This window comes from Acomys minous, assembly GCF_964271855.1.
Source record: "Acomys minous genome assembly, chromosome: 13".
Classification (NCBI taxonomy): Eukaryota; Metazoa; Chordata; class Mammalia; order Rodentia; family Muridae; genus Acomys; species Acomys minous.
The window spans coordinates 78,891,225-78,913,387 of record NC_140495.1 but is presented as its reverse complement, the minus strand read 5'-3'; the positions used below and the strand labels follow the sequence as shown (position 1 = coordinate 78,913,387).

The 22,163-nt window shown below is 38.8% G+C and overlaps 1 protein-coding gene across 6 annotated transcripts in view; it reads right to left on the bottom strand.

The window, feature by feature from the left end:
* The window catches only part of KHDRBS2 (KH RNA binding domain containing, signal transduction associated 2), a 487,677-nt gene that overhangs the window by 10,436 nt on the left and 455,078 nt on the right, over nt 1-22,163 (bottom strand). For 5 of the 6 annotated variants that reach the window (XR_014774012.1, XR_014774013.1, XR_014774015.1 and 2 more), the window contains 3 exons: nt 21,087-21,199; nt 14,051-14,140; nt 7,968-8,030 (listed from right to left, as the gene is read on the bottom strand). The gene's annotated coding sequence lies outside the window, so the exon portion shown is untranslated. Of the gene's footprint in view, nt 1-5,497; nt 5,653-7,967; nt 8,031-14,050; nt 14,141-21,086; nt 21,200-22,163 lie in introns of all 6 variants that reach the window. The other variant, XR_014774014.1, reaches the window with a different exon arrangement.

Genomic DNA, 22,163 nt, shown 5'->3' with positions numbered 1-22,163 from the left:
AGAACACTTAAAATGTAGTTCCTCTAAGCCACCTCCAAATTATGTTTTTTAAAAACTGCTTGGAAAACACATGTCTCCCTAAGGCAGCCATTTAAAGGAACTGCTTTGAATATGTAAATCATTGTATAAATGCGTGCATATATCTGCATACATTCTCTGATACGTCTATATATACGCACATGTGTATGCATGTGTTGTTTATATTTCCATAGTTTATATGCTAAATGTGAAAAATCATACTAAATAGACACGCCTGTAACTTGTGAAAAAGAAATGTTCTCTTGGGACAAGTGACAGCAACGTCTGTGTGAAGGGTCCATGGAGCTTTGGCGGACACAGGTGGAATCCCTAACAACATTCTGTGTAACCGTTTGCCGGAGTGCTGGACCCATACATGCTACTGAGACAGACGGGGAGACTTCCGGAGTATGACGGCCTGTTAAAGACTCAGAATCATTTGTCAAGACAAAAATATTGCATTACATTCCCAACGCATAATGGGTCACCCTTGCTTTCCTTTTACTGAAGATTTATTCTTTACTTTATGTGTATGGTAGTTTGCCCTACCTGTAAGTCTGTGCATGAAGTTTGTGCCGTGACTTCAGAGGCCGGAAAAGGGAGCCGTGTCTCCTGCAGCTGGAGTTAGCCAGCTGTTAGGCAGCATGGGGGTGCTGCGGTTTGAATGAGAGTTCTCTGCAAAGGCAACAAATGCTCTTCACCTCCGAACTCTCTCTCTCTCTCTGCAGCCTCTGCTTTTCTGCATAACCTTTGGTGACTGACGTTCCACTCTCTAGTTTAAGTAGAACCCATGGTCGCTAGACTGAGAGATATTGGAATACGAGTATCCCGAAAACACTTACGGTTTTCTGTTTTAATAACTTTCCGGTGCTTTTATTCAGCCTCTCTCTTAAAAACTGTATAACTGTGGCACATTTTAAAAATCACACTGTTGGTCCCCTTATGTATATAAGAGATAACTTAATACCTAGTAATAGCATTTAGAAAATCAGCAATGTTCAATATGTTTAGAAAAATGTTTGAGTTATCACCAGTCTGGTCTCAAACAATTTCAACAGCTCAGTGGGAAACAGTAATATTTGCATCGCTATAATCTTTCCTACAGTAGCTGCAGAAATGTTATGTAAATGAGCACCTGATGGTGTAAGCTTGCTTTCCCAGCCATTAACACTACATAAGGCCTGAGATTACCAAGTATTCGAAAAGAGATAATGCCCAGAGCCCCTGCCTTCCAATACAGAGGAGAAAGTGAATGGCCTTGGAAGACTAGAGGAAGGCAGAGGAGGAGGAGGATTGGTGATTGTGGGGAGCATTTCAGAGTCTATTGCCTCTTGCCTTGTTTTTTATTTTTTGAACCTGGGCATTGGCATGTAACCCAGGCTGGCCTTGGTCTCACCATCCTCTGTTTTGTGCCTCTTCAGTGCTACAATTAAAATAATGCCTCACCATGCAAGACTAATTTGTCAGCTATAAATACCACTATTCAGGTTTTTTAACTTGTCAAGTGATGGAGATACATTTTTTTTTTTAGCCTGTCTTTTGTATGTGTTCAGAAAAGTCCCTGATGTCCTATGGTCCCCACAACATCATATTCATCTGCCAGAATGCACTTCAACCCTGGAGCAATGAGTCACATTTATTTTATTTATAGTTTTTAGTATTGGAACTTCTGAATCTATTTTTATTATTAGGAGAGAACTGATAGAATATGAACACACGTGATAGGTATTTAAGTAAGAATTTATTACCTTAACTTTTAAGCTTCTAACGATAAAAGAAGATCGTTGAAAAATAATTATGAAACTATTTTATAAGTGGAAAATAAACATGAACACATTTAATGATAGCAGAAGTAATAATATGGTAGGAGGGGGATTTTGATATTTAGGCTTAAAATTTAACTGGAGAGTAGGAAGACAGGTCAATACAGAGAAAGAGGGGGAGGTAAAAGACTTTAATGGTGATTGAAAAGAACACTCTGAAACACTATTTTTGCTTATTTAAAAATTAACACATGTGTGTGTTAAATATTTCACCATTGGAGTAATTACTCCCACACAAGAGCAATAGACTAACACAAATTCCAGTGCGAGCGACAGGAAATCTCTCTTGTGCTCTTGGACAGAGGAATCCAAGAGATTCTCTAAGTAACGTAAGCTATTTCCAGTGTTCCTGGCTGTCTGCCATAAACTGAAGGTAAGAAACTATTGCTAAAGACTCATGACTTGGGAGAACCAAGCTGGAACTGACCTGGGAGCCTCCTCCCTGAGGACTAGTTCTCCTAGTATCTGAAGGAACTATTCAAGCTTCAAGGGGAAAAAAATAAAACTATCCCTAGTCCTACCCAGCTGTAAAGTCCATGAACTGCAACAGTGACCGGCATGGCAAGGTGTCTCCACTGTTGCAATAATGGTGCTTATATCATGATGAAAAACAACAGCCATTTAATTGGCTATAAGGCTCGCTCAGTAGAAGGTAATTCAAACCTAGTCAATTTCCCCAGCCCTTAAGGGGAATTTACTACAGCCACTTTCCAGTATAGCTCTCAACTGCATTCTAAATACTTATCCGTGTGACCACATAAAAGAGCAGCTGTCACTCCTTATTCAGGTAGTTGCTTCGTGATGGCAACCAGTACAGAAGACTTCAACTGGTCAAAGTGAAGGAACAACTGGCCTTGGGGTACCCATGTTCAATTGATCCATCTATTACAGGAACCTTACCCCTAAGTCTCAATGAGCATAGCAGCAGAGGGAGCAGAATGAGGGAGCAGAATTCAGCTGCAAAAATTATTTTTTCTATATATTGAGACAGGGAGTTGTAGCCCTGAAAGCTTAACAATATGGCCACCTAAGCAAGGCCAGCAGGATGACACCAAGTTGACATCCCAATACAGGTGGGGAAAATCTCACAAGTCCCGCACTTAGATTAAGAGCTACACATCAGAAGTGGCTGCTGAGAAATGATCAGTTTTCTCCTCAGGGATGGGCCCCCTGCTAGGTTATCCATTCCCAAGTGGTCAGCTGTAAACACACACATGTGAGCAACACTAAGTAGATTTAGCAGGCTCTACTCTCTCTCTCTCTCTCTCTCTCTCTCTCTCTCTCTCTCTCTCTCTCTCTCTCTCTCTCTCTCTTTCTCTCTCTCTGTGAAGAAGTCATGAATTTGATAAGAATTAGGGGGCAATTGGAGGGCCTTAGAGGGTACTGTAGAAATGACACAAACACAGTAATAGCATGTGAAATTCACCCTAAATGGGTTGTTTTATGTCACAAACAAAGGACCAGTCATAACCCGTACTATCACAAACAGGTATCAATAAATCATAGAGTGTGATATATATGTAAGTTAGTGCATAGGTATCTACAGTTGTGCACAACAGTTACTTAAAACAGAACTCTGACATTCGGTAACTGCTCTCTGCTATCCAGATGACTTTGCTTCAATTATTAGTTGTGACATAATGGATTAGAACATACAATTTAAGAAGCATTTGATGAAAATGTAAAATTCAGTACCCAGTTGTTTTTTTTTTTACAATATCCAAAACTTACTGATCATTTTTTTTGTACTGAAAATTTCATTAAATATGTAACATGTTTTATGTCCAAACTTCTGCTGTAACTGAGGAAATATGTACTTTGCTCTCATGTGTCTAGACATATCATTTTATATTTCTCAATTAGCCATAATGATACTGTGCACATCTCATTTACTTTATTGTTATTGTTGTTGTTGTTTGAGACAGGGTCTCTACGTAGGTCTGGCTGTCTTGAAACTCACTATGTAGACCAGTCTGTCCTTGAACTCACAGGGCTCTCTCTGCCTCAGTTTCCCAAGTGCTGAGATTAAAGGCATATGAAACTACACCAAGCTTCATTACTTATTTTTGCTATTAAGTATTTTTGTTATCCGAGGGATTCTAAATCGAGAAAACTGCCTCCATAAGATCCAGCTGTAGGCCATTTTCTTAATTATTGATTTATGGTGGAAGACCCAGCCCACTGTGAGGGATGTCATCCCTGGGCTAGTAGTCCTGAGTTCTATAAGAAAGCTGGCTGAGCAAGCCATGAGGAGCAAGGCAGTAAGCAGCACCCCACTGTGGCCTCTGCATCTGCTCCTGCCTCAGGTTCCTGCCCTGCTTAGGTTCCCGCCCTTATTGCTTTTGATGATGAATTGTTAATATGGAACTGTGAATGAAATTAAACTGTTCCAGCCTAGGTTGCTTCGGGTCATGCAGTTTCATCACAACAATAGTACTCTAAGACAGATGCTATATTGTGTATTAAGAAGTGTCTTAATGGGAAATATAAGAAAAAATATAACTCATAACATCCTGGGACTAGCTTTGCTCCCTTGATTGAAAGCCCAATGACAACAGCACTGATATAAGAAACAGGACGCTAATTAAGAACAGGAAAATCTTAGAAATAACTTAGATTTAGAACTTACACAACAGAATCTAAGATGCCATTTTCTCTTTATCATTAATTTTTAAAAGAAGGAAAGCAAAGTTAATAGAATGTTATGAGAGGAACTTTAAACTAGCCATTGGTGTTGAGGCATTGTGAAGTTTTGTAGAACTAGTTGGCTTTGTAGTTAACTGAAATATTTACGTATGACTCCATCTTTTCTCGAGATAGTATCTCCAGTACAATACATGTGCATCTGAAGTTCTCCGTGTTTATATTTTAGGTAAGTGTGACACCAAAAATCAGACTAGAGAATAATACTGTCACCATGGAAGCTCCGACCTTGCCCCAGTCACCTGTAGTCTGTCAGCACACCACCATCAGTAACCTTTTCTGTCTCTATTTTACTTTGGCCATATCATTTATCCATTCACTCATTTGTTTATCCAGTCATTCAGAAATATATTCCCTTAGCCCCCTACACCAGGTGTCCCAGCTCTTTGGAATTTAGAGATGAATGCAGCATATTTTGTGTTCTGGGCCAGTTTTGGGTGGAGACAATAGCCAGCTGTTTACAACAACGTGATAAAACCACAGGAAATCTACAAGGGAAAAAGGCGTGAGGCTGTGTCATGAAGAAGGAGGCAGAGTTTGTTCTAAAGGAACCTGTGCATGGCCAGAATGAAGGAAGTAGGCAGGCACCTAAGCAGTGCTTTCCTATCTACAGCCACATTTTACACTCAGATTTATTCACAACACCTGCTGCTCTAGACTGCTGAAATAATAGCATGGATTCTCACTGTCTCGGTGCCATTTTCATGCTAATCTTTTCCGGGAAGATTCCCCACTCCACCTCCACCACTGTGGCTTTCTTTGGGGTTGAGGCATTTTTTAGCCTGATCAAGAAAAGTGAGAAGACCACAAGGCGGCAGTAGCAGAGTCTTGTCCTGGGTCCGAGATATGGACAGGTGTAGGAGGAAGACAAAGGAATCACAACAAAGAACGCACTAAGTTGTTGTGTTAAGTGGCTGTCAGAGAGGTCCAAATGAATCTGAACAAGAACGTACCTACTTCCAGTAGATGTTGGTCAGTTTGAGAAGGAGTGTAGGTCATCCTTAAATGGATAAGTTTTTGTTAATGTAGCCTACTTTGAAAATAAATGCACGTGTAACATTTTTGTCTTTTTTTCTCCTGGTGTGCTTTTGAATTAATCGCTCTCACCCTGCAGTGAGGGAGTTAAACAAATGAGAGGTCACAATGTGGAGGCCACTGACAGAAGAGCTTGGCATCAGTGTCATCACGTGGCTATGTAACATCTGTAGTGGGGTACCAAAATCATATCGCGCAACGACCTGATCAAGACAGAACTGTTACTGCCATTTTCCTTTCAAGTGGGGCTGCCACCCAATACACAAAGCAGACACTTCAGGTTCGTACATAGGTCTTCTCTTCCCAATCCAAGCACTCCTAAGCACGTCTTCTCTCTGTCCACCTCCCCACGTCTGAGCTACAAGCATCTTCCCTGGCTGTCACTGCTCCAGCACTTGTTGTATTCTCATTTTATTTAGACCCTTCCCCTCCACGTTCTCCATAAAGCATACAGAGATGCCTGTTAACAATATGTATCAAGGCACAGTAGCTTGTTTAAATAACTTACAACCGTGCCATGTTCCACATATCGGAAGACGCTGCACCCCCTGAGCACCACTCACTCGTCCATGCTCTTCTCAGCCCATTCTCCCACTGCTCTCCGTGTCTCACTACAGACGCAGGGATGCATGCACGTTCGTTCCACCCCATGATGCCTGTGCTGCTGCTCTTTCTGACCGCCATGGGAATCACGCCCAGGAACTTGAATGCCTACTTCTTTTCTGTCTACGGACACTGCTTTCTAATTTCAGTGTTTTGGCCCAAGATAGCCATCACACCTCCTAACCTCATCATATTAGCTAAAGTTTCTCAACTTATTTCTGCCACAAAAATAATTGCAGTTTGCAGTTGAGATCTATAATTAGACACAGGCTTCATGAGAGCAGACTCTGTTCATTGCTGTTTGGTGTGTGCTTTATGTTTATTTTTATATCAGGAATCTAGTGCAGTGCCATGTCCATAATAGACTGACTAAACATGCGTTAAACAAACCACACACATATGCGGAAAGAGTAAAGCAGGGAAGACTACAGGCAAATGTGCGGGTCTCTCTTATTTTAAGGACTAAGTGCTGTTTATCATGATACACAGGGAAATGTAATTGTGCCCTGTTGGATGAAGGAAAGAGATTCAAACAGCCTTTGAAGGAAGAAAGGTACTAACCACCGAGCTAAGTCAGTAGAGACCTCTCAGCAGTGCCAAGCTCAATATGGGGTAGATGGTGATAAACTGGTCTCCAAATTGTTTAGATTATAGGGATAGTTAAAGAGTAGTCTTTGTTAGGTTCCTGACAGATATATGAAGGTAATTAAAGAGGACAAACTGATAACTCAGGTTTTCCTCATACCTCTGGCGAGGCCACCTTTCAATTCCTGTAATTGCTTATGCACATTTCCACCCTCCACTTACTCAGTCTTGTTGGAAATTTAATCATCATGTATTAGCAGCAATCCTATCTTAATTTGGGCATGGCAATGAAAGTAATTATAAAAATGATAAAAATGACTGATGGATAATTATTAAACATGCTAGACCTTATTCCAAAGGTTTTGTGTATTCTATTATTAATTCCAGGATGAAGCACTATGAATAGATGCTATTATGATCTTCATTTAGGGGAGAAGAGAGGAGAGAGAGAGAAAGAGAGAGAGAGAGAGAGAGAGAGAGAGAGAGAGAGAGAGAGAGAGAGAGAAAGAAGAAGAAGAAGAAGAAGAAGAAGAGGAGGAGGAGGAGGAGGAGGAGGAGGAGGAGGAGGAGGAGGAGGAGGAGCAGAGCCTCACAATTTGATTGGTATCTATCACTCAGGAGTGAGGCCAGAAATCCTCCTAAGTGACGGAGGCAGTCTGCTTCCCAGTAAGCTCCCAGCCTGCTCTTGTAATTATGTTGCATCCTTCTTCTGCCCTAAGAAGCTTTGATTCAAGATAACTGAACAAACAGCCATCTGTGTTCTGTGTTCAGAAGACATCCAGATTGGACTGTTGCAAGATGCTGCAGCAGAATGTGCAAAAGTGCACACCTAACATTTTCACTGCACTGGTTGGACCACGGGGTTTTACTGACAAGTGTTCTGTGGAAACATCTGTGGTTTCTCTATTCGTGGGCAGTCACAGCAGTGAGCAGCATAGATTTTCCCCCACTTTTTTCTTTCTTGTGTCAAGGTGAAAACAGAGAAAAATATCATCCTTTTCCTGGGAGGAGGCAGATTATAAAGCCATGAAGTTTAGGAAGAGAGAGAGAGAAAAAAAAAAGCATTTATTTAATGCTCCCAGTTTTCTTCTATCTGTACTTCTTGCTCAAGACCACTTGAGAGCGGATATCATTAATGATTAGAAAAAGCTGTTGACTTCCACAGACTAATTCAGTCAGTGAATATTTATGGATACTTACTATGTGCCAGGCTTTGTGTCAGGTTTGATGTTTACTGGTGATGGAAACTTAGGTACAGAAAATCTGTGGAAGGAAACAAAAATTAAACATAAAATTCACATGTATAAAATCACACATATGGATGTATTTTAAAATGTTAATTACACACATATATATACTTTATATACATTATATTTCACATATGTTTAAAATTATACATTTTATATACCTATTCTTTTGTTTTTAAATTCAGTGTTTTTCTTTGTAGCCTTGGCTGTCCTTGACTTGCTTTTTTGTGCAAATTGGCCTCGCACTCACAGCGACCCACCTGCCTATGCCTCTGCAAGTCCTAGGATTGCAGGCATGCTCATGTGCCTTGCTTATGCACTTAATATAGTACAGATTTAGAATATATGTATATAATACATGCACTGTGAAGGAAAAGAGTAAGTTCTATGACAGATACCTACTTGTCGGTAAAGAAAGTGCTAAAAAAAAAAAGATGTGCCTCTGGGGAAAGTACTTTAAGGATACTCCTTATTTTATTGTAATTACTTTTATCCTCTTTTGAGACATGCTCTCCATGTAGCCCAGGATGTTCTAGAACTTGCTATGTAGACCAGGTTGTCCTCAGACTTACAGAAACCTGCCTGTCTCTGCCTTCTGATTTCCTGGATTAAAGTCATAAATCACAAGCGGCAAAGTCTGGCAGCCCTGGCCCATGGAGTGTCTGGAGAAGGAGCATCCCTCACTGGCATTCTGTGTAGGTCACCAAGTACACACTTAGAGTGGATCTAACTGTAGTGCAAGTACAAGATGTGTTTATTTGATAAAGAACTAAAAATACCAGTACAGATAGAAGTAAAAGCTAGAAGACATTCGATTCACAAGCCTATGCTGTGAAGAGTAAGAGAAAAAAAAACATACTTCTGAAGCTCCAAGTGTAATTGGGGAGATAGGTGCATGAGAAATGGCTGTAGAGGCAGTGGACCACTGTGTGCAGAAACTGCCATTATAACTGAATAAGCAGAATAGGCTGAGCTCATCCTCTGAAAGGAAATGAGTTAAGAGACTCACCATTTACTTAATTGCTGGTGGAGGCCATATAGATTGACATGGAAATGAAGGCAGAAATGGAAGCAAACCCAGAGACAAGATGCAGCTTCTGGTGGAAGGGATTAGAACCAGGAGCAGATTGGAGAGTGGTCCCCTTAGCCTGTTACAGCACGTTCATTTCTCTCCTTGCTGCTGTTGATCAACAAAGATATAAGTGTCTTTCTGAGTAGAGAACAATAACCAGTTTGTTGATAAAATATGACTTAAAAGTATGGACGGTGCACAACAAACCACTTTCTTGCCAAGAGCCCATACTCATTTCAAGCTAGCATGTGAGGCTCAAGAGCTTTCAGCAGGGTTTTAATAGTTCAGCCAAGTGTACTTCAAATAGCTCCTAAGTGTCAGGGAAGTTTCTGGGCAGTAGATGTGGGGAGTCAAGGCAGACATTTCATTACAGAGATGCGGAGAATCACATTTCAAATAATGCACCATTGAGACACAAGCAAGAGGCTGCAGGCAACACCACCCAAATTGTGAATGGCAGAGTTCACATAAGCTAACAAGGGCAACTGGGAGGGAAAAGGCCCTTTGAGGAAGAAAAGCAGAGCAATAGGATGGTGTGGTTAAAGGAGTGTGTGAACCCCCACAAAGGCTATTTTTAGAAACTTGGCATTGGTAATATGCTGCAGTCTCCAGCACCCCAAGAAGAGTTAACAAGCCCCAGGGTTGCAGATCAAGAGTTTGACACTTTTGGTTTAAGACAAGTGAATAGCTATAATCCAAACCTTTTAGACATAGAAATGTCTAGTGGCCCACATTTCTTCCACTGGAAAGAAAGCACAAGGAACGGAGCTTCAGAATAGGAACTAACATACTATACATTCTAGCTCTGCTGTTGGCATATAGGGGAGCCTAGGAACTGTTTTATCCTTTGCCATTGACTAGGGAGCATGCCAACTCTTGATAGGATAAATTAGCTCCTGTGGAAAGAGGCATAGGCTAGGTTAACAATCAAAGGTAATCATTGAGTGTGTCCCGACATTAAAGTTTGCAGAAACTAAGACAACATTTCCTGTCCCCCCACCACTGAGACAGCACAGACAGAGTTGTGGTGGGACAGTCACTTAGCAAAAGAGAAGAGCTGAAGGGAACACTGTCTGCATGCAGTCCTGACAGGTTGTAGTGGTGACAACAGAAGAGACGCTGCAGCCAACAGCCTTTCCTTCCTGAGTCTTTAGTAAGAGCAGGTGGCCCATGCCGCACCTGGAATCTACCGGAGGACAATTAGGAAATGAAGATTCCCCTGGAGTATCCTGAGGGGACTGCACTGCAGGTACTGGGAAGAACAGAAAGTTGATAAGCTATCAAGAGAAAAGCTTTGAGACAGAAAAAAAAAAATAGGACAAACCAGAAATTAATACCAGGAGTAAGCAACACCAGCACTACACTAGAGGAACACAGGAAAGTGGCTGTTATAGCATAGGAACTGAATGCTGTCTGGTGGGAACCGGAATCCAGGCAACTTTAAGAAGGTTCAGTTAAGAGAGGGAGCTGCTTATGGAGTGGCTAGGAGACAGAACGCATCTCAGAGAAATGTTCTGTCTTCTTCCTGTCTCATCTTTAGTCTCCAGAGGCTCCATTCGCAGGAGCCAGCTGCAGCAGATGGGACTGCCTGTGGCCAAGGATCTTCTCCTGAGTGAGCCAGAGAAAGTGCAAGGACTGGTTCAAGGGCAGACAGACCTAGAAACGGCAAAACCCAGGGAAGAGAGCTGAGCTGTGGAGATCACAGGTCTGCAGGTAAGGTAAGTACGTGCAAGACAAATCTTCCTTCCTCTTTGTTTGGCCAAATCAAGTGGGAACAGCAACCTATGTATATAGCAAAAAACAAAAAACAAAAACAAAAACCAACCAAACAAACAAAAAACAAACAAAATCCCACAAATTTACAATCAACTTTGGTTTCGTTCTGTCTAGAAATGTTCATCAAAAAAAGACAAAGTGACTTTTTTTTTTAGTGCTAAAAGAAGTGCTTTTTTATTTTTTATTTTTTTATTTTTTGGTCAAACTTAGCCTACATGTATGTAGGAATTTCTGTTTGTGTTACTAGTATATTTTATTCATCAGAAACCCCTTAAACTTGTCAACAAAGGTTTATTTGCCTGAATTACCATGCTGCATGACACCAAAGTGGGGGGGGGGTTGACTTTTTACACTGACCTGCGGTATTTTGATAAATGCTATTGCCTAGAAGGATTCAGTAGGAAGCTTAGGCACCATCTGTGTTTGCTTCTGTAGGAATGGTAACTGCTCAGAGAAAAATCTGATGCTCATTTAAAAGATGCAGCATAAGCAGAATCCAAATGATGCCTTTAACATAATTACTGTACCTTCCGGTGACACAGGGCTTTATGTATTTCAAGCTGTTTTGGTGTACTTTAATCATGGGTTTCTACAAAACATGTGTAAATGAGGCATTGACTTCCAGATGAAAAAAACTCATCCCAGAGACCTACACTGACACTAGGGATTCTTTAGGAGACTAAAAAGTTATATAGTCTAATCTGTGGCTGATTTGCCAACACACACTCACCAATCACCTCCTTTGTGGCAGAAACATTCTGAAAGGGCAGCAGGATTGTAGTTTATTAAATATTGCTTCATCAGGAAAAAATCATAAATGTGGATATTATTTTATTCTCATTTCAAGGAAAGAGAGTCTAAGGCAGAGGTCTCACTGTTAGCTGATGGTCAATAAAAGAATTGCACCCAGGAAACGTAACAAAATACTGTTTATCCTATACTTGCCTTCTTTAAATATTAACCTATCCAGCAGTATCCTTAATCATAAAGACACAAGTTTCTTTTGCTCAGATACTTTTCTTACACATCCCAGGCTACCTACCCAGGGATAACACTCCTGACTGACTGCTGTGTCCTCCTTACATCAATAGTTATCAAGATAATGCCCTACAGACATGGTCACAGACCAATCTGATGGAGGTTAGTTCCTTAATTTCGATTCCCAAAGGCTTCAAGTTGATAAGTAACAGTAGGCATCACACCAACGATGTGACGGTCCATGTTAGAAATATCCTCACTACACAAATTCATTGTATTTTCAGCTGTTTCATGTGACCCAACATGAATGAACTACTTTGGTTAGGATCTTGTTTAATCACTACTCATAAAGAACTATGTAAACATGTTTTTCCTCCATTGATTTTCTCTGAAGATGATCAGTCCTCTCTAGGACGAGGATGGGGAGAGTGGATGCCAATGCTGTGCCAGCCATTTAAGAGGAGAGGAGAGCAAGGCTCTGAGTTGGGCTATTTCATTCGATTCTGAATTTCATGAGTCTTGAGAGTTTACTGAATATTAATTTAGGGTGGGCAGTCATCTTAAAAAGTCTTTCTATCCCAGATTTAGTTCAAATGAATTAAAAATCAATGGGGAAGAACAGTCTAGACTTCTTCAAGTGGCCTCAGGTTAAGGCCCTAAGTGGTCTAGTGTTATGACAATAGCTTCCACACAGGATCCTTCTTTCAGGTCTACTTGCTCATTTTTTTAATTCCAAAGTATGAATCTACTAAAATTGTTTCACCTGGAATTCTTATTCCACGTCATACAAAGTGATTGACATATCCTATGAATGCTAAATCAAAGCTGTCACTAGCTCACCATTATATGTCCTGTCTCTGTTCTGCTGTCTTTTAATTCCTTCCTCTTCTTTTGCCCTTCTCCCTGTTTGAAAAGGTGTCCTGAGATTTCACCAGGAGAATACGAACGTCTGACCATTTTCCACCCCAGAAACCAACGCTAGGGATGTTTGATTTAACCGGAGCCAATATGTATAATGAGATGAAGATTCTTAGGTATGTTTTTGGCTATGACCTTAAAAGCTTTCTTAACAGATGCTATTTTTAGTGTGTTATTCCTGCTTCTTGTTTGTGCTTCAAGGTGTGAGCCCAGATGCTCCTGCAGATGCCACACCTGCTGTCGGCTGCATCCACACCACCATCATGGACTCTGATCCTCTGCGTGCATAAGTCCAATTAAACTCTTTCCTTTATGTCATCGTCATGGTGTTTTGTAACAACAACAACAGAAAAGTAACCAATATAACAGCTGTTCTCAAAAGAGAACACCCTGCAGCCAAACAGGTTTATAGCTCCTCTGTGTTTTCCACCTTTTCTTGGGAAATAAAAGGCCTAAAACCTTATTTTGTCAGCTTATGATACCTTTGGTTCAACAACAACAACAACAACAACAACAACAAAGCAAAAATAACAACAAAAAAGAAGAAACTGCCATAGCTAAAATACATAGCCTTTACATGGAGACCACTGTGATTGGCCTCACAGGCAAGGAAGAATGAGTCAATCAAGCGTCTGAATGGTCTGATCCATTTAATAACCATGTAGCATGCAAAAAGTAGATGCTATCACTATGCTAACAACCTAAGAATCAAAATGTGAACAAAAGCACACAAATCCTGCCATTGTTAATTTGTGGTCTAAGTTAGATTTACTAGCTGTGAATAAATGTATTACAGATATTAATATAAAACTGCAATTATATATAAGTTGATGTCAAGCAAGTTGATGCTATCTCATAGATGTGTTATAAATAATATTTGAGCATTTCTAGGTTTTTATTGGTATTTTATCATGTACCCTAGATTGATCTAGTAGCTTGTATCTAATCTCTTCTGAAATGTAGACAAAAAATTCTTAAAGACAAGATTTTTATTTTAAATACTCTAATAGATTTATTTTTTTATGTTAAGGTGTGTGTGTGTGTGTGTGTGTGTGTGTGTGTGTGTGTGTGTGTGTGTGTGTGTGCGCGTGCGTGTGCATGCACATGCACATGTGGAAACTATCAGGAGCTGGGGGTGTAGGTGGTTTTGAGCAGCCTGCCATAGGTACCAAGAACTGAACTTAGGTTTTCTGAAAGTACAATATGGAGCTTTTAACCATTGAGGCATCTCTTGAGCTCCAAAGGCAAGATATTAATTTTAGCTAAGAAAGAAAAGTAAAGTTCCTTTTCACCTTCTTTTTCTCCATATATGAGCTCCTTTCAATTGCATCTCTTTCATGATTCCATCTCTTTCAGTCTCGGGTCAAATTAATTTCCTTAGTCTGTAATGACAGCACACAGTCCATATTTATACACATATTTTTATATTGCCAAGTGGACTGTCATCGTTTTCATGCATAAGCCTGGTCATATTTACTCACTTTTCTATAGAATAAAGAACTTAGTGAATACTCATATAAACTTCTACTTTTTCTGTTTTAGAAATAATGACTAGACATTTAGATACAATAGAATTTCACTACTAATATTATATTTGTTTTATAGTCACATGGTTTGCACAGTGGTATGACAAAAATGATTATGTACATACACATATTATATTCACTTAATTTTTATCATAAATATTTCTAAATTGGGGCAATATCTAGAGATTTCAGAGAATATTCTGTATAGCATAGCAGAATTGAACTTCCATTGGTTCAAATATATTTCTCTTATTATTTGATCTATGGCGAAGAGATAAAAGACAAACGGTATGTAAAATCCATAACCTGTCAAGTATTCCATACATGAGAGTGGCTATAAATATGAGAGGTTGGAAAGTTCTTCCCCTAAGAATTTTCATTTTATTCAGATTCTTCGCTTGCCCAGTATTTGTATAATCAGTGACTCCCAGGTGACCAGGCATAGAAAGATCTGAGACAGTCTATGGAAACACCGTGATCCCTCATTCTTCAATGTTCACCTGTGAACCAATTTTGGATTATTAGCTGAAGCAATGCATCTGTATTCATGAGAGCCATATATTTTGTCTTGTAGAACTGTTTTACAAGGTGTGGTTGATCACAGGGAAAATAAAAAAAAAATACAGTGCCTGGAATAAGCCGATCATTCAACAAATCTTTTTTATTAATATAGAGACATCAGTACCTTGAACTATTTCCCAATTGAGTTCATGCTTTTCCTGTATCTGTAAAGCACTTGGCCTTATACAAATACAGTTACAAGAGCTAGGAATAATAACAGTAGAACTAGTGATAATATTGGATATGTTAAGTAAAATAATTAATTATATGACTGGGTAATTAGCAAGAGAGCATAACATCTTCTGCGGTATGCTGAGATCTAGAGGCTTGACCACTGTGAGAGCATGCAGCGCTGTTTCAGTCTCTCTAATTCTGTTTCCTTAATTCTTATGTGGGAATAATAAAATAATTGACTCATTATTGCTTCTCCCTTTTTTCAATGTTGTACATAGAAACCAAGGCCTTGTGCAAATGATCTACCACTGAGCACCATGTCCCCAGCTGATGCTTTACTGTCTTATTATGAAGAATTCATTACTCATTGAAAGCATTCTAACATCTCTAACAACTGGCAAGCATCTAATACATGAGTAATAAGTACTGATAGCCATATATTATTGTTGATAGATAAGGCTACCCTACTTTCTCATGCGTACTAAAACCTTGAAAAGGGAAAGGTGGTATTGGCCAGAGTTACAACATATCAACCACTGTAAACTAAGATCATGGGCATTCTATTTACAATGCATATATTTATTTATCCTTTTGCATTAGAGAAAATTAGAACTTCAGGGGGCAACGCATGCCCTATGCTGTAATGCTCTGCTCACTCTGCTCTATTTCCTGTCATCCCACAGATATTTACCAGCTGCCACCCTGCTGGCTCTTTGTAACAACTTCCCTCTACCATAAAAAGGCCAAACTTGGAAAGACAGTTACAGTAGCTCATTCAAGAGAGCCCTCTAAATGTCTACCAGGTATGTCAGATGACATTTTTCTTCACAAGAACTTTTGTCTCCTGTTCTGTTTCTTGTCAAAAGTGGTTCAAACATTTATCATGTTCTTTCAACAAAGTTCATCTCCTTGGTGACTTCTTTTTGTTTTCCTTTTTGCTCTAATACCCAGGAATTCATAACTTCAAATTCTGGTGATGTAAGACATGAAAGCTATGGCAAATGATAATCAAAACATTACGGTTATGTTGCTACAGTGCACAATAAAATCAAGTTTTTCACTTGTTTGACAAAAACTTAATATAACACTCAGCTTCCATCTGACGCTAAAAGCCATCCTCCCTGTAAACACTGCTGCCTGGCCCCACAATAGACCCTCTATACGCACCTTAAAAATGGCGTTTATAGATGAAAGCACAAATGGATGATGAAGGGTTCACCTCACTGTTAGAAATACTGACCCCTAAACAGTCAATGCCAGATTTATGCTAGCCTTTGGGTCTTATACATCCTCACCTACATTCTTAGATGGACAGAGTTATGCTGAAGCATCATGCAGTTACCCAGATAGGCATCTGTGAGGCATCTGTGAGGCATTTGTATATAGCATCTCAATTCACCACATGGAAAATTTAACTACAATCAGCATTGTCAGACAGACTCAAAGCAAAATAAATCATTGGTCTCGCCTTTTATATTTGAGTGCTTTTTATATTCTGTGCTGTAGGGAAAACAGTTTAACTAACGGCATTCTAGCTGTGATTAGTCTCTCCTGGGGAGGTGTTTTACGAGTCTGAGTGAAGGTAATGACGACCATAAGTCATTGTCATTAGCATAAGGCACGGCACAGTGATATTTATAAGCAGCTACAACAAGACGGGAAGCAGGTGACTCCCTCTGACTTGAGTAGGCTTCTGACTTCAGTTGTCTGTCATTGTAGCCAAACTGGTTTGTCATTGGTACCATGCGGTGGACATGCGTATCATGAGATCCAATTGCCTTTGTTCACAGTGCATCAAACTTGATATCTCTACCAACCCCAAACAAGCACCCTGCTTTAGTGGCTGCCAAGTGATGTTCATATGTTGCTTCCATATCCTTAGTTAATCAGGAAAAAAACTCTCAGAAGCCATTTGAGAATAATTAAACTTAGCAAAACTTAAACGTTTCTTAAAAATTCCCAGAGTTCTTACAGGACCTTGCACTATCATTTAGGTCAGTGGTTCTCAGTCCTCCTAATGCTACAACCCTTGTGTTGTGGTGACCCTCAGGCATCAAATTATTTTGTTGCTACTTCATAACTGTAATTTGCTACTGTTATGAATTGTATTGTAAACATCTGATATGAGACCCTGTGAAAGTGTTTGATACCCAGAGGATTGCTGCCTACAAGCCAGGAACCACTGATCTAGCTGATAAGGAATATGTGTCAATATTCAAAGGTCTCACTTCATATAGGAATAAAAGATGAACATGAAGAAATGACTCATCATAGGAAGAATTTTACTGTATTTACGCTGAAGATTAAAATGGGGTTTGAATAGAAGAGTATATTAGCACAACTAAAAAGCAAATCTTATTTTAGAGTACCAGAAGTCTAAGCTTGTCCATATGTAACTTATAACACCACTGAAAGCATACATTTCTTAAATAAGATTTATCAGCTTTAGGGCAATAGTTGATTGGGTGACATATCATCGTGTTCCCTCTAGTTTGTAGAATTACTGAAAATGTGCTTATCCAGAAATCTGATCAATTTTTGAACATGAAAATTTATTTTTGGCTTTGTTGTTATTTGGGTAGAACAGATTACAACAATTTTTGTTCATTTTAATATAAAATATCTGCTATCTCTACCACTAGGGTTGCTAATTAATTGACAACATTAGTTGAATGTCCTTTTTCATAGGGTGGAAATGCATTGCAGATTGACAAAGAGAGGACACATGCTCTTTAGACCACTGAGGAATAGCATTACACTACACACAGCGAGTGCCACTGCAAATGTATTTTAATAAAACTGTGGCTGTCCCCTTCTTTAAGCCATCAACAGGACATTTAGAAATGGTGGCTGATAGGAGGTTCAGTGTAAGGTGTCCTCTCAACTTCACACTATGAACACAACCAAGTAATGACAAACTTGGAAATCCTGATCAAAGGCTTGGGCATTAGCACAGTGCGGTGTGTTTCTTAGTTTATTTGACAGTTCCTAAACCCTGTTACATTAAAACATAAGTGGTTGAATTTGTTAGAATTTGATTATCTTGGCTCTATATTTTTTGTTATTTGTCATGAATTGGGATGATTCACCCATTATTAGTGTCCTAAGACAGAACCCCCATGTTCTCAACAGTTAAGGTGGTCAGTTCATGTTTGTTACTGTTCTAGATAAGTTGAAAGACTTTACATACAGACTATTGAGGAACATGTTACCTGAGTAATTGACTTATCTTTATTTACTATTTATCTTACTATACATATAATTTGATGTTAAAACAAATCATGTACCTCCACTAACTATCCTCTGTTTAACTCAGTATATTTTAAAATATTATTCCATATACTAATTAATGCATTTATTTTTGGAGCTATTGAGCAACCAACAAGTAACAAAAATTCTGTACATGTTCTCTGGGCATTTCCCATATAAGCTTATGAGAAATGAAATAATACATCCTCAGCTTTGCCTCCAATTACAACTAAGACAGAATGTTACCACAGATGTTATATAGTTGTTCTGTACATTAACAATTAAAGTACAAAATATATTTTAAAACATACACTGGGGATAAACTTTAGGATGTATTATTCTAACACAAGTCATTAAGTTATTGTTTAACTGTAGCTAGAATTGTTGGGAAATGTTTAAGTGTTTTATGTTATAGACATTCTGTTACTATCTATGTACTCTTTAAAATACAGTCAGTGCCCTCTGAAATACTGTAACTGTCCTATGAAATACTGTTAAATGTGTTCTGAAATACTGTAACTGTCCTCTGAAATACTGTTAAATGTGTTCTGAAATACTGTAAGTGTCCTCTCTGAAATACTGTAAGTATACTCTGAAATACTGTCAGTTTACTCTGAAATACTGTCAGTTTACTCTGTAAGTGTACGCTCTGAAATGCTGTAAGTGCCCTCTGAAATACTGTAAATGTCCTCCCTGAAATATTGTAAGTGTCCTCTGAAATACTGTCAGTGTCCTCTGAAATACTGTCAGTGTCCTCTGAAATACTGTCAGTGTCCTCTGAAATACTGTTAGTTTACTCTGAAGTACTGTAAGTGTCCTCTTTGCAGTACGCCACCTGGATCACCTATGAATAATGCTAATTTTCTCTAGAAGTATGAAAAATGGCTCAATGTTTTCTGACTATTTGGCAAATGTCTTTTTATGATCAATGATTAATTTAGTAAGTAATTTTTAAAAATTTTATTGTTTAAAGTAAAATTTTGGCTTAGAAATGAAGTTGAAGTCATGTAAATAACTGATATTTAAGTTAGATATTTTATACAAATAATGTTCAATGTATGTTTGAAGTAAGACTCTTACTTGTTTATGCAAGTTCTGGGAAGATCTGACTACTGGACTAATACAACAAAGCAATACTCTGGACAGTACAAGACCTTGTTTATATATTTTCATTACACGTTGTTTTGTGTGTGTATATGCACATAACACAGTATTCTATTCTTCCACAACGTAGATCCCTAAGATTGACTTCACCATCAGCTTGGAGAGCAAACACCTTTACTCACCGAGCCATCTTGCTGGTCCTTGGTAACACTGTTATCTTATGTGTGTGGGTGTTTTTCTGGCATATATGTCTGTGCAACATGTGCATGCTTAGTGACAGCTGAGGCCAGAGGAACACAGATAGGTTTAAGCAGCCATGTGGGTGCTGAGAATTGAACCCCAGTCCTCTATTAGCGCAGCCACTGCTCTTAAACACACAGATATATATCTTTCCAGCTCATGTGTTATTTTTAACCATAAAAGCTACTCATGTTTTATCCAAGGTTTTATTGTGTAGCCCTTGGTGGTCTGAAAGTAATTATTTTTCTGCCCTATGTTCCCAGCTGCTGAGACTATAGGTATCTGTCACCACACCCAGATTTGTAGCTTATTGATTTACTTCAATAATTTGACTTTAAAATTAATTCCATCAGAACACAAAGCTATTGACAAATTAACAGTCTGCCTGGTTCTAAAATTTCTACTTTTAAATTATGTTTTCCTATTTGTATTTTGAAGACAATTACAAATAAGTATGTTTAGGAACCTTCAGTCAGCCAAGTTGGGCAGGCATAAGTTGATGTCATTTGTAGTCTCACTAAAAATAAAAATAATATCTATATTTGCAAATCCTTTCAAAAATAACATACCATTCATCTGTATTACCTGCCAAGTCCATAAAATTAACTGTATTTGCAGCTTAGTATCATCACTCAGGTTATTTGGGGAGATAAAAAAGTATCTTTCAAGTGGAAGAACATCTGATCGGATAGCTAATTGTGTATAAAATATAAAATGTTTGTAACGTGTCATCATATTTCTAAAAATAAATCAGCCTCAGAAGAGAAGGAAATGGTGTCTAATTAAATAGTTACTAAGTGTCGTTATGGAATGTTTTCTCTTTCTATGTGCATATGTGCTCAGAAACACTGTCTTAACACTTCATATGGTTTTTTTCTCTCCTGTGGACATTGGCCAGGTAATGAAATTTTCATTCCTGCTGTATTCTTAGACCCCTCCTTTCTCCTGCATTAGTGGTGTGGAGAAGTTCTTGGGGCTAACTTATTACAAATTCATGACTCTGTGTCACCATTTGCAGGTGTCACAAAAGTACATTCCCTGGCTTTGGTGGTTAACCAGGAGTCTGTGCAGTCCTGAGTTACCAGGCCCTGAGATATACAGCTCACCTAAGCTATGTACAAAATTAGCAAAAATTCAAGAACCTGTTTCCGTTTTAGAAATGAGATTTCTCCTGGAGCCTGAGAAAGCTAAAAACTCTGACCTATGCTGCTTTAATAATAGAAAAGAAAACAAGACACCTGCCCGCACAAACACAGCAGATATATGTACAGGCAAAGCACTAGCATTGACAAAAAAATGAAAAGGTTAAATATCTTAGAGAGAATATGTTTCTCTAACCTAACATGTAACATGTAAAATTCAAGTCAGTTTTTTGAACAAAACTTTTAATTTTATGAACTATTATTTTTTATTTAAAACTTAAAAAATATGTCTTGCATGTCAGTGCAACAGTTCCGTGGGTTAAAGTACTTACTTCCAAGTCTGATGGCCTGTGTTCCATCACGAAGCCACACATGGTACAAGGAGAGAACAGACTTCCAAAAGTCGTCCTCTGTCTCCAAATGCATGACGTTTCATGTGCTCACTCTAATAAATAATTGAATAAAATACAAAATTGAAAGTGTATTTTTTTCCATAAGAGACAATTTGTACTTCTTGATTCAATGTCTTTCTTTACTTGTTCCTGCTGAGATAAACATTAGGAGAAAGCAACTTGGAGGGGAAATGATTTATCTCATATTGTAGTTTATAGTCCATCATGGAGGGAAGTCAGGGAAGGAACTTGAGGCAGGAACATGGAGGCAGGAACTGAAGCAGAGGGCATGCAGGCATGCTGCTTACTAGCTTGCTCACTGCTGCTTGCCCAGCCTGCTTTCTTATACTGCTTAGTGATGACATTGTCCACAGTGAGATAGGACCTCCACCTTAACCAGTAATCAAGATAATGCCACACAGCCTTATCCACAGGCCATGCTGAGGAGGTAATGCCTCAATTGCTATTTCCTCTTCCCGTGAGTCTAGGTTGTTAACAAAAAACAACCAAGATACTGCACTAACTTAGGAGTATTTTAAACTATTAAGCCCTACATTTGTAAATATATGTATGTAAATGTGATGCCACACAGAACATTAGAATTTTACATACAAGTCAATATGATAACTTGTCAAATTCATAGATGTTACATGAAGCATGTAAGACATGAAAAAGCTAGAAGCAATACCTTAAGTATCTACTCAGTATTCATTTGATAACTGTCTCCTATCAGCCTAGACTAGTACGCTATCTTAGATTTTAAAAGTCATACTTTTCCAGGCTGGAGAGATGGTTCAGGGATTAAGAGCACTGACTGTTCTTCCAGAGGACCTGTGTTCAATTCCTAGCACCTACATGGCAGCTCATAACTATCTGTAACTCGAAGATCTGACACCCTCACACAGACATGCATGTGGGCAAAACACCAATGTACATAAAATAAAAATAAATTATATACAGAAAGGAAAAGTTAGGAGACATTGATTCTTGCAATGTGGAAGGTGAAGTCTGGCTTTT